Source organism: Mobula birostris, chromosome 1 (genome assembly GCF_030028105.1).
Source record: "Mobula birostris isolate sMobBir1 chromosome 1, sMobBir1.hap1, whole genome shotgun sequence".
NCBI classification, from domain to species: domain Eukaryota; kingdom Metazoa; phylum Chordata; class Chondrichthyes; order Myliobatiformes; family Myliobatidae; genus Mobula; species Mobula birostris.
In genome coordinates, this window is record NC_092370.1 from 115,337,469 (window position 1) to 115,352,715 (window position 15,247).

Here is a 15,247-nt window from a genome sequence, read left to right on the forward strand (position 1 = left end):
AACACACCCCCAATCCTGATACCCCTCTCCTGTTTCTGTAACATTCCCCCAACCCCGATTCCCCTCTGTTTCTTTAACATTCCCCCAACCCGTTTCCCCTCTGTTTCTGTAACATTCCCCCAAACTGTTACCCCTGTGTTTCCCTAACATTCCTCCGACCCCGTTTCCCATCTCTGTTTCTGTAACATTCCCCCAATCCCGATTCCTCTCTCGCTTTCTGTAACATTCCCCAAACCCCGATTCCCATCTCTTTTTCTGTAACATTCACCCAATCCCGAATCCCCTCTCTGTTTCTGTAACATTCCCCCAACCCCAATTCCCCTCTCAATTTCTGTGACATTCCCCGAACCCCGTTTCCCCTCTCTGATTCTGTAACATTCCCCCAACTCCGATTCCTCTCTCTGTTTCTGTAACATTCCCCCAACCCTGATTCCCCTCTCTGTTTCTGTAACATTCCTCCAACCCTGATCCCCCTCTCCTGTTTCTGTAACATTCCCCCAACCCCGATTCCCCTCTCTGTTTCTGTAACATTCCCCCAACCCCGATTCCCCTCTCTGTTTCTGTAACATTCCCCCAACCCCGATTCCCCTCTCTGTTTCTGTAACACTCCCACAACCCTGATTCCCCTCTCTGTTTCTGTAACATTCCCCAACGCCCTTTCCCCTCTCTGTTTCTGTAACACTCCCCCAATCCCGATTCCCTCTCTCTGTTTCTGTAACATTCCCCAAACCCCAGTTCCCCCAACCCCTTTTCCCCCTATGTTTCTGTAACACTCCCCCAATCCTGATCCCCCTCTCCTGTTTCTGTAACATTCCCCCAACCCCGATTCCCCTCTCTGTTTCTGTAACATTTCCCCAACCCCGATTCCCCTCTCTGTTTCTGTAACATTCCCCCAACCCCGATTCCCCTCTTTGTTTCTGTAACACTCCCCCAACCCTGTTTCCCCCTCTGTGTTTCTGCAACATTCCCCCAACTCCAATTCCCCTCTCTGTTTCTGTAACATTCCCCAAAGCCCAATTCCCCTCTGTTTCTGTAACCCCTTAAGCCCGATTCCCCTCTCTTTTTCTGTAACACTCCCCCAACCTGTTTCCCCCTCTCTGTTTCTATAACATTCCCCCAACCCTGATTCCCCTCTCTGTTTCTGTAAAATTACCTCAACCCCGATCCCCCTGTCCTGTTACTGTAACATTCCTCCAACCCCTTTTCCCCCTATGTTTCTGTAACACTCCCCCAATCCTGATCCTCCTCTCCTGTTTCTGTAACATTCCCCTCTCTGTTTCTTTAACATTCCCCCAACCCGTTTCCCATCTGTTTCTGTAACATTCCTCCAACCCCGATTCCCATCTCTGTTTCTGTAACATTCCCCCAACCCTTTTCCCCTCTGTTTCCGTAAGATTCCACCAACCCCGCTTCCCCTCTCTGTTTCTGTAACATTCCCCAAACCCCGATTCCCATCTCTGTTTCTGTAACATTCCCCCAATCCGGATTCCCCTCTCTGTTTCTGTAACATGCCCCCAACTCCGATTCCTCTCTCTGTTTCTGTATCATTCCCCCAACCCCAATTCCCCTCTCTGTTTCTGTAACACTCCCCCAACTCTGATTCCCCTCTCTGTTTCTGTAAAATTACCTCAACCCCGATCCCCCTGTCCTGTTAGTGTAACATTCCCCCAACCCCTTTTCCCCCTCTGTTTCTGTAACACTCTCCCAATCCTGTTCCCCCTCTCCTGTTTCTGTAACATTCCCCCAACCCCGTTTCCCCTCTCTGTTTCTGTAACACTCCTCCAACCCTGATTCCCATCTCTGTTTCTGTAACATTCCCCCAACTCCGTTTTCCCTCTCCTGTTTCTGTAACATTCCCCCCAACCCCATTTCCCCTCTGTTTCTGTAACCCTCCAAGCCCGATTCCCCTCTGTGTTTCTGTAACACTCTCCTAACCCTGTTTCCCCCTCTGTTTCTGTAACATTCCCCCAACTCTGATTCCCTTCTCTGTTCCTGTAAAATTACCTCAACCCCGATCCCCCTGTCCTGTTAGTGTAACATTCCCCCAACCCCTTTTCCCCCTCTGTTTCTGTAACACTCTCCCAATCCTGTTCCCCCTCTCCTGTTTCTGTAACATTCCCCCAACCCCGTTTCCCCTCTCTGTTTCTGTAACACTCCTCCAACCCTGATTCCCATCTCTGTTTCTGTAACATTCCCCCAACTCCGTTTTCCCTCTCCTTTTTCTGTAACATTCCCCCAACCCCATTTCCCCTCTGTTTCTGTAACCCCCCCAAGCCCGATTCCCCTCTGTGTTTCTGTAACACTCTCCTAACCCTGTTTCCCCCTCTGTTTCTGTAACATTCCCCCAACTCTGATTCCCTTCTCTGTTCCTGTAAAATTACCTCAACCCCGATCCCCCTGTCCTGTTACTGTAACATTCCCCCAACCCCTTTTCCCCCTATGTTTCTGCAACACTCCCCCAATCCTGATCCCCCTCTCCTGTTTCTGTAACATTCCCCTCTCTGTTTCTTTAACATTCCCCCAACTCTTTTCCCCTCTGTTTCCGTAAGATTCCCCCAACCCCGATTCCCCTCACTGTTTCTGTAATCACCTTTGGCTGCCTCACCCTTTTCTATTTTTGTTACCATTGTCTGGCCCCCAACACCAGCCCCGCCCCAGTTCTTTAACTTCTTCCTGCTCCTACAATCCTACCTGAATCTCCTTAACTCCTATCTGTGTTCTACACCACTCCCCTTCTCTGTAACCACCTCCAGTCCATACACCCCCTCCTGTCCGTGAACTCTTCTGACCCCTGCATCTCTCCCTTTCTCTGTAAAATCTTCTTGCTGCTCCTTAAGGAATAAAAAGTGCCTCCTCTGGAAGGTATGTTCTGTTTGTGAAATATCTATGAGTCTGGAGGGTGATTGTCTCACTTCCACTTGTGTATCCACAGCCCATTCTCATTCCAGACTCAAGATTGATTCATGTCATTTCCAGTACACAAGTGTGAAGGAGAATGAAATAATTGTTACTCCAGATCAGATGCAGGATGAAAAACACAATAAGTTAAAGAATACAATGATAGCAAAGAGTACAGTAAATATTAATACACAAGATGGTTTATATACATAGATTGATTGTATGTACATAAAGTGATGCTGGGTGCGGTAGCATCCGTATATCAGGTGATAAAGTAGCGCTTGTCAGGGGTATGGTGGGTTGGGTTAGTGGGTGGGGTTGATCAGCCTTATTGCTTGGGGTAAAGTATCTGCTTTAAAGCCTGGTGGTTTTGATGTGGATGCTACGTAGCCTCCTCCCTGATGGGAGTGGGACAAACAGTCCATGAGCAGCCCGGGTGGGATCCTTCATGATATTGCTGGCCTTTTCCCTGCACCTTTCTGTTTATATGTCTTTGATGGTGGGTGGTCTGGTGCTGGTGATGCTTTGGGCCGTTTTGACAACCCTTTGCATAGCCTTCCCGTCCGTCGCCGTGCAGTTTCCGCACCGTGCGGTGATGCAGCATGTTAGGATGCTCTCTGTTGCGTATCTGTAGAAGGTAGTGAGTATTGCTGTGCATAGTCTGGCTCCCTCGGTCCAGTATTGGAGATGGGGGGTCAACTCTATGCCACTCCCCCAGCCCACCGACGTTCACAAATCCGACATAAAAAGGTTAAAATTACATTCCAAAACTAATGGAAGCTAATTTAATTTTTAATATATCTTCTTTTAAGTTAGGTCATTCGGCTGATTTAAGTTGAATTCAGTAGCTTTTAAACATTACATTTTAGCAGGGGAAAGCTGAATTTAATCAAAAGGCAATAGGAAGAAGTAGAGCGTGTTCCGGGCATCAAACACCAGTGCCATCCCAAAGGCCTGTGATGAATTGAACTGAGGTTTGCCCTTGCCCTGCAACTCACAACATGGCAGCTTTAGCTACAGGAGTTCAAGAAGTCAGTAGTGAGGGACATGCTGGGAGTCTGGGCTATTTCAGAGCAGGTTGAGGGGAAATTTGTCAGAGTTGCCTAAATGAAGAACAGCTTTTATTTGAGCAAATCGAATGATTTCCAGAGCAGGCAGAGGAACGTCCAGTGGAATTACTGAGAGGAGTGGATGGAGGCAGGAAGGAGTTTCTATGTGGTGAGTTACTGTGATCCAGAGCATGCCACCTGAATGGACATTGGAAGAAGAGTCAGAGAAAGGGGGAGTGGAGAAATAGTAAGGACTGGGGAGTGGACAATTAGATCTTCCTTCGTTCAGGCAGCATCACCCCAGATGGTCTTTTCTTTACTCTGAGACCCAGAATACCTCAAGGTGGTCCCTGAGGTGTGAGCAGCCCCTTGTCTTCACTTGGGTGAGGGGCAGTGACCCACACCGGGAAATCTCTTCCTGCTCTGATGGGATAAGCCTGGATGTCACAGAGTCTGGAAACAGGCTCTTCAGCCCATCGAGTTTTTGCTGACCCAGTTCAATAATTCTACATTAATCTCAGTTTATTCTCAGATTATCTCTCCTTGTATTCCACTGATCACCCACACACCAGGAGCAACCTGCAGCAGTCAATTAACCCACCAACTTACATACCCGTGGACGGGGGTGGGGAGGAAACCAGAGCACTTGGGGAAACCCACATGGTCACAGGCAGAACGTACAAACTCCACACAGCCTGCACCAGAGGTCGGGATTGAACACTGGCAGGGTGAGTCAATGGCTCTACCTGCACACCCCACCTGCTGATAATCGTCTCCCTGTCAGGTGGGTGGGAAGCCACTGTGCCAACACAGCCTCTCTGGTGAGAAATCTCTGGCTTTGACCACTGTTATCCCTGCACAGTGACGCGGTGAAACTGTACCTGGGCTCGTGGCACTCAGTCAGAGTTCATACCACAGGTCAGAGACAAAGCTCTGGTTATGCTAAATGATGGGATCGTGCTGCCTCTCCGGCTTCTGATCAGAATATTCAGCAGTGCAGTCACATTTCAGAACACCAGATGCCCTGCCCAAGATCCCTCTGGCCACAGGGGTGAGAAACGTCTGTGACTGGGAACTAACTGCCACACAGAGGTACCAGTGCTGGGAGGTAAATGCTCCAGCCTATCTGATGGGATGGTGATGTTAATTACATCAGTGTAGTGGCTGGCCCAGCAGATTGTGTGTAGATGTAGAACCAGGTTGGGGAAGGAGGGCAATCAAAGGCACGGTGGCAGACAATGGTGTGAGTTGTTAATGGGCCTCTGAATAATAGTTGTGACGCACAATATAAATAAAGAAATTACAGCTACAGTACATGTAATGGGGTAATTCAGTAATCATGAGAACTTAATGTACACATAAATTGTGGAAGGTAAATTCTACAAGATGTATAGATCAGTGTGTTAAGGGACATATTATTATAAATCCAGTCATCTGCTAAGAGAAAGGGTCAATTAATAATCTTGTAAAGATTCCACAGAGAAGGAATGACTCTATATGGCAGAATTTTCAATGTAGACCAAGAGAATGGTGACGATGTGAGAAGCAGGTTGGGAAATGGCATTAAAGAGTCTGACAGTGGAGATAGGGAAGTCAATTTTTGCTACTAATCATGTATTGACACGAAGACACAGCAGGAAAAGTGATCTAACCTGGGGCTACAGGGAAATTTCAAAAATCAGAGCTAAAAGGGACTTGGGAGTCCTGATGCAGGAGTCCCTAAAGGTTAATTTGCAGGTTGAGTTGGTGGTAAGGAAGGCAAGTGGAACGTTAGCATTCATTCCAAGAGGACTAAATATAAAAGCAAGGATGTAATGCTGAAGCTTTATTAGGCATTGATCAGACCATACTTGGAGTATTGTGAGCAGCTTTGGGCCCTTTATCAAAGAAAATATATGCTGACATTGGAGAGAGCCCAGAGGGGATTCACATGAATGATTCCGGGAATGAATGGCTTAACGTTTGAGGGCTTTGCTCTGTCAAAGGAGTACAACAAAAATTCACTAGACTAGTTCCTGGACCTACAACATGGGGAGAGATTGAGTAGGTTAGGTTTCCATTCTCATAGAGTGTGAGAGCAAGAGGTAGTGAAAATTAAAACATAATCGTGATAGCCCTTTGTATCTTTGTGTTCAAATCCTCTGACAATAGTGAACTGTACACAGGAATAGGCCCTTTCCCTCACCATATCTATGCTAAACACAATGCCAAATTAAACAAATTTCTCTTCAGCCTGTATATGATCCACATAAATCCGTTCCCTGCATGTTCATATGTTTATCTGACAACCTCTTAAACACCTCTATAGTATCTATTTCCACTACCTCCCCTAACAGTTCATTTCACCCTTTACATTAATTCCATTAAGATCATTAAAGCACCTACCTTAAACTTTCCCCTTCTCATTTTAAATGCATATCCTCAAGTATTCGATATTTCTGCACCGGATAAAATACTGTCTATCTATCACATCCATACCTCATAAAATTTTATATAATTCTATCAGGTTGCCCCTCAGCCTGCCACATTCCAGCACTCAGAGGGAGTAAAACAAGTTTGTCCTTGCTTTGTAGCCATTACCCCCTGCTTCCCTGGTAAACCTCTTCTGCACCCCTTCCGCAGCCTCCACATCCTTCTTGTAATGGAGCAAACAGAAATGCACACTGTATTTCATGTGCAGCCTAACTAATGTTCATTATGTCCTTACTCTTACCCCTCCCAATGAAGTCAATCATGCCATATGCCTTTTTGGCCAGGGAACTATGGGCTTGGACCCAAAGGTCTCTGTATATCACTGATTCACTAAAACTTCAAGATCCTTACAGAGTTTGTAAGCTTGGAAATGGGAAGGCCTGTTCCTGAGTCCAGAACCAGGGTCACAGATTCAGGATAAAGATTCAACCATTCAGGTCTGAGACCAGGAGGAATATCTTCATCCATTGGGTAGTGGATCTTTGGAATTCTCAGCACTGGAAGAACATAGGGGTTCAGTCACTGAATTCAACACAACAACAATTGATAGATTTCTGGGTACTGAGGAAGTTGAGGGTGTGATGGTTGTTAAGGAAAGTGGCATTGATGTAAAAATCAATGGATGAGTGATGGGGTCAAATGGCTGACTTCTGCTTCTATTTCTACGTTCCTGTAAGCGTTGGTGTGAGTGAATGTTGAGTTCATTTCTTAACCAGGACAAGGGGAGAGTCAACACACTGGCTGCTCCAGGAACTGAACTGAGCAAGTCCCGTGTTAGGGGGAGCTCGTGCAGGGAATGTGAGCCTTGCATCAGACTGGCCATCTGGAAACTACACCCCTGACTGCAGCTGCAGTGAGATACTGTGAAAAGTACTGACTGCTACCTCCTGTCTACAGGAGCCAGTTTCTCACTCCATACATTTCCAGGCCCTGGCAAGTGTCAGCAGTCGGCTTATCCAATCATCATTTACAAACTGCAGGTCTTGTTCCAGCTCCAGTACTTCGTCATCGCACTCAGCAGCTGCTTAAAATGGCAATGATCTCTCAGAGGCAGGCAATATGAGGGAGCCTACAGCACCGCAGTCTGGCTGGAACTCACTGTCTTCTTGATAGTTTGCCTCTGCACTTGCAAAGGCTGATCCTTCTCCCACCGACTGTGGTTCCACTGACCAGCACTGGTCTCCTCTTTGCCTGGAGACGCTGGGCAGTTCTGGCCATGACCAGCTCCTACAATACCACTAGTGGAGAGGGGAGGGAAGACAGTTCAAATTCAGCAGCAGTCTCATAGAACAGAGCACCCCACAGTTGCTTGGAAACACTATCAAACACTGAGACCAAGCACTGAGCTAGTGGGAAGTTTGACAGAGGTGAGAGAGGTGGAGGGGTTTAGGGAGCTGAGGGAATGGCCACCAGTGCTAAAGCACTCAAAATCAAGGATAGTCAAGAGGACGGGAGTCCAGCAAAGATCTCATAAGTGACTATGTTCATCAAACCAAACCACAGACCATTTCTCCCTGCACAGATACCTCCTGACCTGCTGGGTGTTTCAAGCACTACAGAAACACTGGGCTGGAGTGTCAAGGCACATGTCAGACAACATTATCAGTATTTATCCGTGTCCCCAGTTGGTGGAGTCACTGACCACATCACAGACCTTTTGTCTGCCTGTACATCAGCCACTCTGATTCCATGACCATGTCATTGAATTCTCACAGAGCTCATTACATGCTGACATTCCCACCATGTCCTAATCTGACAGTGCGACTAGTGCCAAGATTTATTGGAGTGAAGGAGAACTCGCACCTCCTTCCAATGTTCCAAAAACTGTCCATGCCTTCATGTTCAAAATTGGTTTCAGAATCAGATTTATTTTCACTGTCTTATATGAGGTGAAATTTGTTGTTTCTAGCAGCAATACAGTGCAAAGGCATAATAATTACTTTAATTACATAATAAATAAATAGTGCAAAGTAAAGATATACTGAAGTGATGTTCATGGCCCGTTTAAAAATCAGATGGTAGAGAGGAAGAAGCTGTTTTTGAATCATTGAGTGTGTACATCCTCCCTCATGATAGCAACAAGAAAGAGGGAGTGTCCCAGACAGTGAGTCTGAGGAAATGCAGAGGAGTTTGATCCAAACACAGAGGAGAGGAGATGATTCAGCAGTGAGCGATAACTTTAATAATAAAATGCAAAATAACAAGCCAAGAGGGACCACAAATAAGACTTAACTCAACAAGACAACCAGGTGACTAAAGGCTAGGAGCAATTGGCTGAGGCTGGCTGGTTCATACCAGTGATCAAGGATTGTGGATGAGAGCTTGGTTTAAATAGGCTGCAGGTGATAAGCTGGAAATGAGTAGCTGGTGACTCCTGTTAGTTGTGTGGAGATTGCATGTGAAGGCCTGTCAGGACACCCTCCCAATGGCCCAGGATGATCTGGATAAGTCTGGTAGATCTCCTCGAAGAGCAATGGATTCAAGATATAACGGACTGGCCACCTGTACCTCTCCTCCAGGTCGTACCCTTTCCAGTCAGTGAGGTACTGCACACCCCATCCACAATGATGTGAATCCATCAACCAGCAGGCTGTGTACACTGGAGCACCTTGTACCATCCTGGGTTCCAGAGGTGCAGGCTCAGGTGGGTTGAGGTGGGACAACAGGCTTAAGGCAGGACATGTGGAAGGTAGGTGTGATCCTGAGGGATGGTGACAGCTGGAGGTGTTAAGTGACTGGGTTGATACAATAGGTAATCTTAAAGGGAAAAATGAACTGGGGTGAGACCTTACAGAGGTTGACTTGCAGGGGTGGATCTCAGGTGCACAGCCAAACATGGCCCCAGGCTGGATGCTGACAGCAGTAGGTACAGTTGGCAGCTAGAATGGCCCTGTTTGCCCTCTTCCAAGCATTCCGGCATAGGTAAACCAGGACCCTGGTGGGTGGGAGCTGTGGCTCCTCTGCGGGGAACAATAGGGGTTGTTCCACTTCAAAAGGTGACATACCCATAGCAGAGGAGGTGCAGATTGTGAGACAGCTTGGCCCAGAGCGGGTACCAGCATGAACATATGGATGTCAGGTGAGTCGGCCAGAGCAGGCTCATGCTGTAGGGCCTGGTTGAATGAAGCTGTGCTATAACACTTCATGTAATCATTCATGGCTTGGGTCTTAGGAGGGGAGAGGGAGAACAGATGACCTTAGGGAGGAGTAGTGCTCAGGAGGAGATCGATCATGCTGCCATGTCATCTGTGAGGCAGCTAGATGCTAGCTTCCCTTTTACTGAAGGCAGTGGCTAAGTCTTGGTATTCCTGTGGGAGTTTGGTGAGGTTAAGAATTTTCACTTTCTCCACAGATTTACAGGGTGAAGTCAGCTGAGGTTGCAGACAGGTGGGTCCCTAACTTAGCAGTGAACCGTGTGACCAGGCAAAGTGAGGGTCATGAATGGAGAGTCAGGGGTAGCCCAAGTTAAGAGGAGTCTTGGGTGAGTTGATAAGGAGGAATTGGATGGACTCAAAGTGTTCATGTGTCCATAACATACAGAGATGTCTGGAGCTCGAATTGTAAGATGCACTGGGACAGGAAATTATGACATCAGGTTGGGGACCCATCGAAGCATTCGGGCACTGGAATCCAGGACTCAGAGGGAGCTTGACTGTCACAGGGTTTCTGTATTGAGACCGAGAGTTGGTTGAGAGTGGCAAGCAGATGGTCAGTGGTTTCCTACTAGTTCTGGATTGTGTGCTCTTGTTGACGGATGACTTCCTTTAGTCAAGCATGCTCTGCAGGGTCAATCATTGGTACACTCATCTTCTCAGGAATTGTAGAGAAGGCTTGGCCCATGTACAAAGTAGTGTAGATGATTTACTGTGAGAAATAACTTTAATAACAAACTACAAAATAACAAGCCATGAGGGGCCACAGAACAAGAAAGAAGAAACTTAGCATGATAAGGTAACTGAAGAGTAGGAACAAGTGGTAGAGGCTGGCTGGTTCGTAAGAGAGAACAAGGTTAGTGGATGAGAGCTGGGTTTAAATAGGCTGCAGGTGATGATTTGGAAATCAGTGGCAGATGACTCCTGTTAGTTGGCTGGAGACTGTGAGGAGCCAGCATGAGCAGGCCTGACAGTGGATCCTTAACGATGGCTGTCACTTTCCTGCGGCATTGCCTCTTAATGATGTCCTTGGTGGTGGGAAAGGATGTGCCAATTATGGGTTAATGGTTGGAGATCAGAGTTCAATTCCAGCATCCTCTGAAAGAAAGTTTGTACGTTCTTCCCACATGCATGTGGGTTTCTTCCAGTTTCCTCCCAGAGTCAAAAGATGTACTGGTTAGTAGGTTAATTGGTCATTGCAAATTGTCCTATGTTTAGACTAGTGTCAGATAGGTGGGTTGCTGGAAGGCACAGCTCATCTTACCTGTAACAGTCTTTATCTATAAATAAGTAGATAAATAATGGAGCTGGCTGAGAGAAGAACTTTCTGCAGCCTCTTGTGATTCTGTGCATTAGAGCGTCCATGCCAAGCTGTGGTGTAACCAGTCAGAATGCTCTCCACCATACCTCTTCAGAAATTTTCAAGCGTCTTTGGTGATGTACCATACCTTCAAACTCCTAATGTAGCAGAGCCACTGGTGTGCCTTCTTCATGGCTACATCAATGTGTTCTGCTCAAAATGGAATCTTCCAGATGTTGATATCCGGGAACCTGAGGTTGCTCACCATTTCCATCACTGACCCTTCCATGAGGGCTGATGTATGTTCCCCTGACTTCCACTTCCGGAAGTCCACAATCAGTTCCTTGGTCTTGCTAACATTGTGTGAGGTTGTTATTGTGACACCACTCGGACAGCTGATAGGCGCAGTTAGTGAGTCTTAGTCTGTAGTTTGTTACCCATTCACTCCCACCACCCACATTACCTTCACTGAAGGAGTTCTGCTTCTGTATCACCACTCAATATCCTGGGTGAGTGACCATATGAGGTCAAAGCAGCTGTCTGCCAATGAGGTCTACGTAATGAAAATAACTTTTGTACGCTAGTTATATTTCGTGGGTTCCAGTCCCAAAGATTGGCCTTTTAGTTACAGAAGCGATTGTGTGCTCCAAAAATCTATTCTTGTTGTCTCATCTCCTACAGACATTAGTCATGAAATTTCTTTGAAATTGACAAAGTGTAGATTATTTCTCTAGGTTACTAGGACTGGCTACACGTCAGCACTAACTGCGACCTGCACTGGGTCCAAGTTAGGTTAGTGGCAGAAGGATTTACTCTCCAGGCCACAAAGTCCACTTGCAGTCACAGCCAATAACATCCTTGTGCTTAAGAGTATGGTTAGTTGTTGCAGGCATGAGGTAAGGGCATCCAGTATTTCTCCATCAGATACTAAAACTCACTCTAACTTAACTTAACTTGACTGATCATTGCTCATCACTCATTAAAATCATTCTGATGGGCACATGAGTATACTTGGGTAATGACCGGGGAGACTGTCATACTACTTATTTACTGTGATATCAGAACTTCACAAGTAGGAACAAGATGGGACCATTTGATCCCTCAGACCTGCTGCATCATTCAAAGGATCACGGCTGATCCAGTATTCCCCATCCACTTTCCTATCGACTTCATTTGCTTACTGATTAGAGAACGATCTTAGTCATAAATAGTCCAAAACACTGAGCCCCACAGATCTTTGTTTCAAATACTCACAATATCTGATGGAGGAAATTCCTCAGCTCTGTCTTAATTGAGACTGGCCCTTATTCTGAGGCTATGCTCTTAGCTTCTGGACTCTCCTTTCAGAGGAAACATCCTCCCAATATTTACACTGTGTGGTCAATTAACAATCAAAGGACAGCTTCCATCCACCATTATAAAACTATGGAACGGTCTCCTGTATGATAAGATGGACTCTTGACCTCACAATCTACTTCATCGTGGAATTTACGCCTTATTGTCTGCCTGCATTACACTTTCTTATTAACTCTAACACTTTATTCTGCAGTTTATTATTTGCTCCAAAGCAAAGTTCAATAGACTGCCTGCTATTACTTAGTTAATAATTCGATTCTAACATTGAAAGTAATGGTTTTCCAACAATAAATGTTGATCTAATCAGTCTGCTTTTCTCCACTGTTTTCCACCTTCCACTAATCCTCTGGCATGTCTCCAGAATCCTTTGGGTCTTTGTGGATAATACATTCACTATCTTGGTAACCATTTCTTTTCAGATTCTAGGGTCAATCTATTCAGTCCAGGGGACTTATCAGCTTGTATCCACATTATTCTGCCTAAAGCCAATTCTTTAATGATGGTAGCAAAAGTTGATTCAGCCTGAGCATTATTCATATTAACAGGATGTTTGTACATCTTCTGTTGTATAAACTGATGTCAAATATTTGTTTAACTCCTCTATCATTTTCTTGTTCCCCAATAACATTTCCCCAACCTCAATCTCTGAGGGGCAGTGTTTACCTGGACCCCTCTCTTGTATTTTATCTGTATGCCTTTGGTGTTTTGGACATGGACTACTGAAACTTTTCAGATACTGTGTGCAGACTTTTGAGAAATGAGGAAACAACTCATTAACTTATCATGAACCAGAAAGAATCAGTTCTACCCACTGCCTCTTCATTCTCTTCCATACATCAACCCGTCAACTATTTGATCATTTTACATAACACCTGAACTCAGGTAATTTACAGCAGTTTATTGGGATATGGGAGGGAACCAACATAATCACAGAAGTATGTCCAGTTTCCATGCAGACAGTATGTGGGTCATCAAGACTGTGAGGCAGTTACACTACCTGTGATATTATCATAATGCTCCAATGATTAGTTTCCACTACTGGTTGATAGTCACTCTGGGTGGACTGAAGTGAAGTTTTCAAGTGTATCACATCCCACTACTAAGCGCACTGAAGATGGCTCAGGTCACTATGTGTACATCATGGTTTATCTGAAAAGCTCCAGATAATAGTCTGCTTTTCCACCATACTCTCTTCGCAAACTTGATAAATTGAACAATATAAGACTCATCTCATTACATCATCTGGCTTCAGCTGGAGTGGCTGAGCCCATCTGAATTACCAAAGTAGCTCTCAGGAAGCAAGCTTCACTGGAATAGTCCAAACTCAGTGAGAAACGACACAATCACTTTCTGCTCTGCATGCCACCAGAGAGTATGTACCAAACAGTACTGATGGAGAAGGTGCTCAAGCCTTGCTCAACAAAGATTGGTTTCAAAAGTCATCAAAAACATTGCAACAATCTTAAACAATGATATGGCTAACTTTCTTAGACCTCCTTGCAAAGTAAGATCTCATACATGGGCATATGAACCACAGGAGGACTTTATAGAACCAAGAGATAATTAGTTGAAATTGGTGACTAAATCCAATGTACTTATGTCGATGAAACAGCTTCTGCTCAAGATGGTGGAAAACGGAGTTTATGTTTGATATGATCCACTTGATTATGAGGTTGTATCCAAGTTAGATTCTTTGTAGAACCCAACAAATGAAGAACCAAATTCTACAAGAAGATCAGAATGGTTGGATTAGCTTCATAGAAAGGAAGTGGTACAGCAAAGAAACAGGCCCTTCAGCCCACTTATCTATGCAGAACTATACTAGTCCCATCTTCCTGCTCTTAGATGTAGCTTTCTGGACCTCAATGATTCAGGCGCTGGTCCAGATGTTTACATGTTTTGAGAAGCCCACACCCACCATCCTCTCAGGCAGTGTGTTCCAATCGCCAAACACCATCTGGGAGAAAAAAAATCAACCTCAGCTTTCCACCTAAACTTTTTCTCCTCAACCCAAGCCCTCAGGTTTTAGAGAACAGTGCTATAGTTGTTTATATTTGTAAGAGCAGATTGTAACATACCTTTAAACTCCTTTGTGCATGTTTATTCTTGGGCACACTCTGGAGTAAATGATGTTTCCACCAATTCAGGGTGGGTGGGGTCACCTGTGATTGAATCCTTCAATGTGTGGCTGGGTCTCTCTAGGACCCACGTGGTCTGGGAAGAGCTTGGCCTTGTTCAAGGATGACTGGAGAGTGGATTGGTGTACAGATTCATGTATGCCCATGGATCCTGCATTTACACTCACAGCACATCAGATCCCTGTAAACTACAGAGACATGCGGCAACTAATCTGTTCAGGCCTTTTAACATTTGGAATGTTTCTATGAGATCTCCCCCTCATTCTCCTGAAATCCAGGGAATATAGCCCAAGAGCGGCCAGATTTTCCTCATATGATAACCCTTTCATTCCCAGAATCATTCTCGTGAATCTTCTCTGAACCCTCTCCAAAGTCAATATATCCTCTCTAAAATAAGGAGCCCAAAACTGCACACAATACTCCAAGTGTTGTCTCACGAGTGTCTTATAGAGCCTCAACATCATATTCCTGCTCTTATATTCCTCTAGAAATAAATACCAACGTTGCATTCGCCTTCTTCACCACCGACTCAATCTGGGAGTTAACCTTTAGGGTATCCTGCACAAGGACTCCCAAGTCCCTTTCTATCTCTGCATTTTGAATTCTCTGCCCATCTAAATAATAGTCTGCCCATTTATTTCTTCTACCAAAGTGCATGACCGTACACTTTCCAACATTGTATTAATTTGCCACTTCTTTGCCCAATCCCCTAAACTATCTAAGTCTCTCAGCAGGCTCTCTGTTCCCTCAACACTACTCGCTCCTCCACCTATCTTTGTATCATTAAGTAACAAATCCATTAATCCCATAGTCCAAATTATTGACATACATTGTAAAAAGCAGTGGTCCCAACACTGAGCCCTGTGGAACTCTACTGGTAAC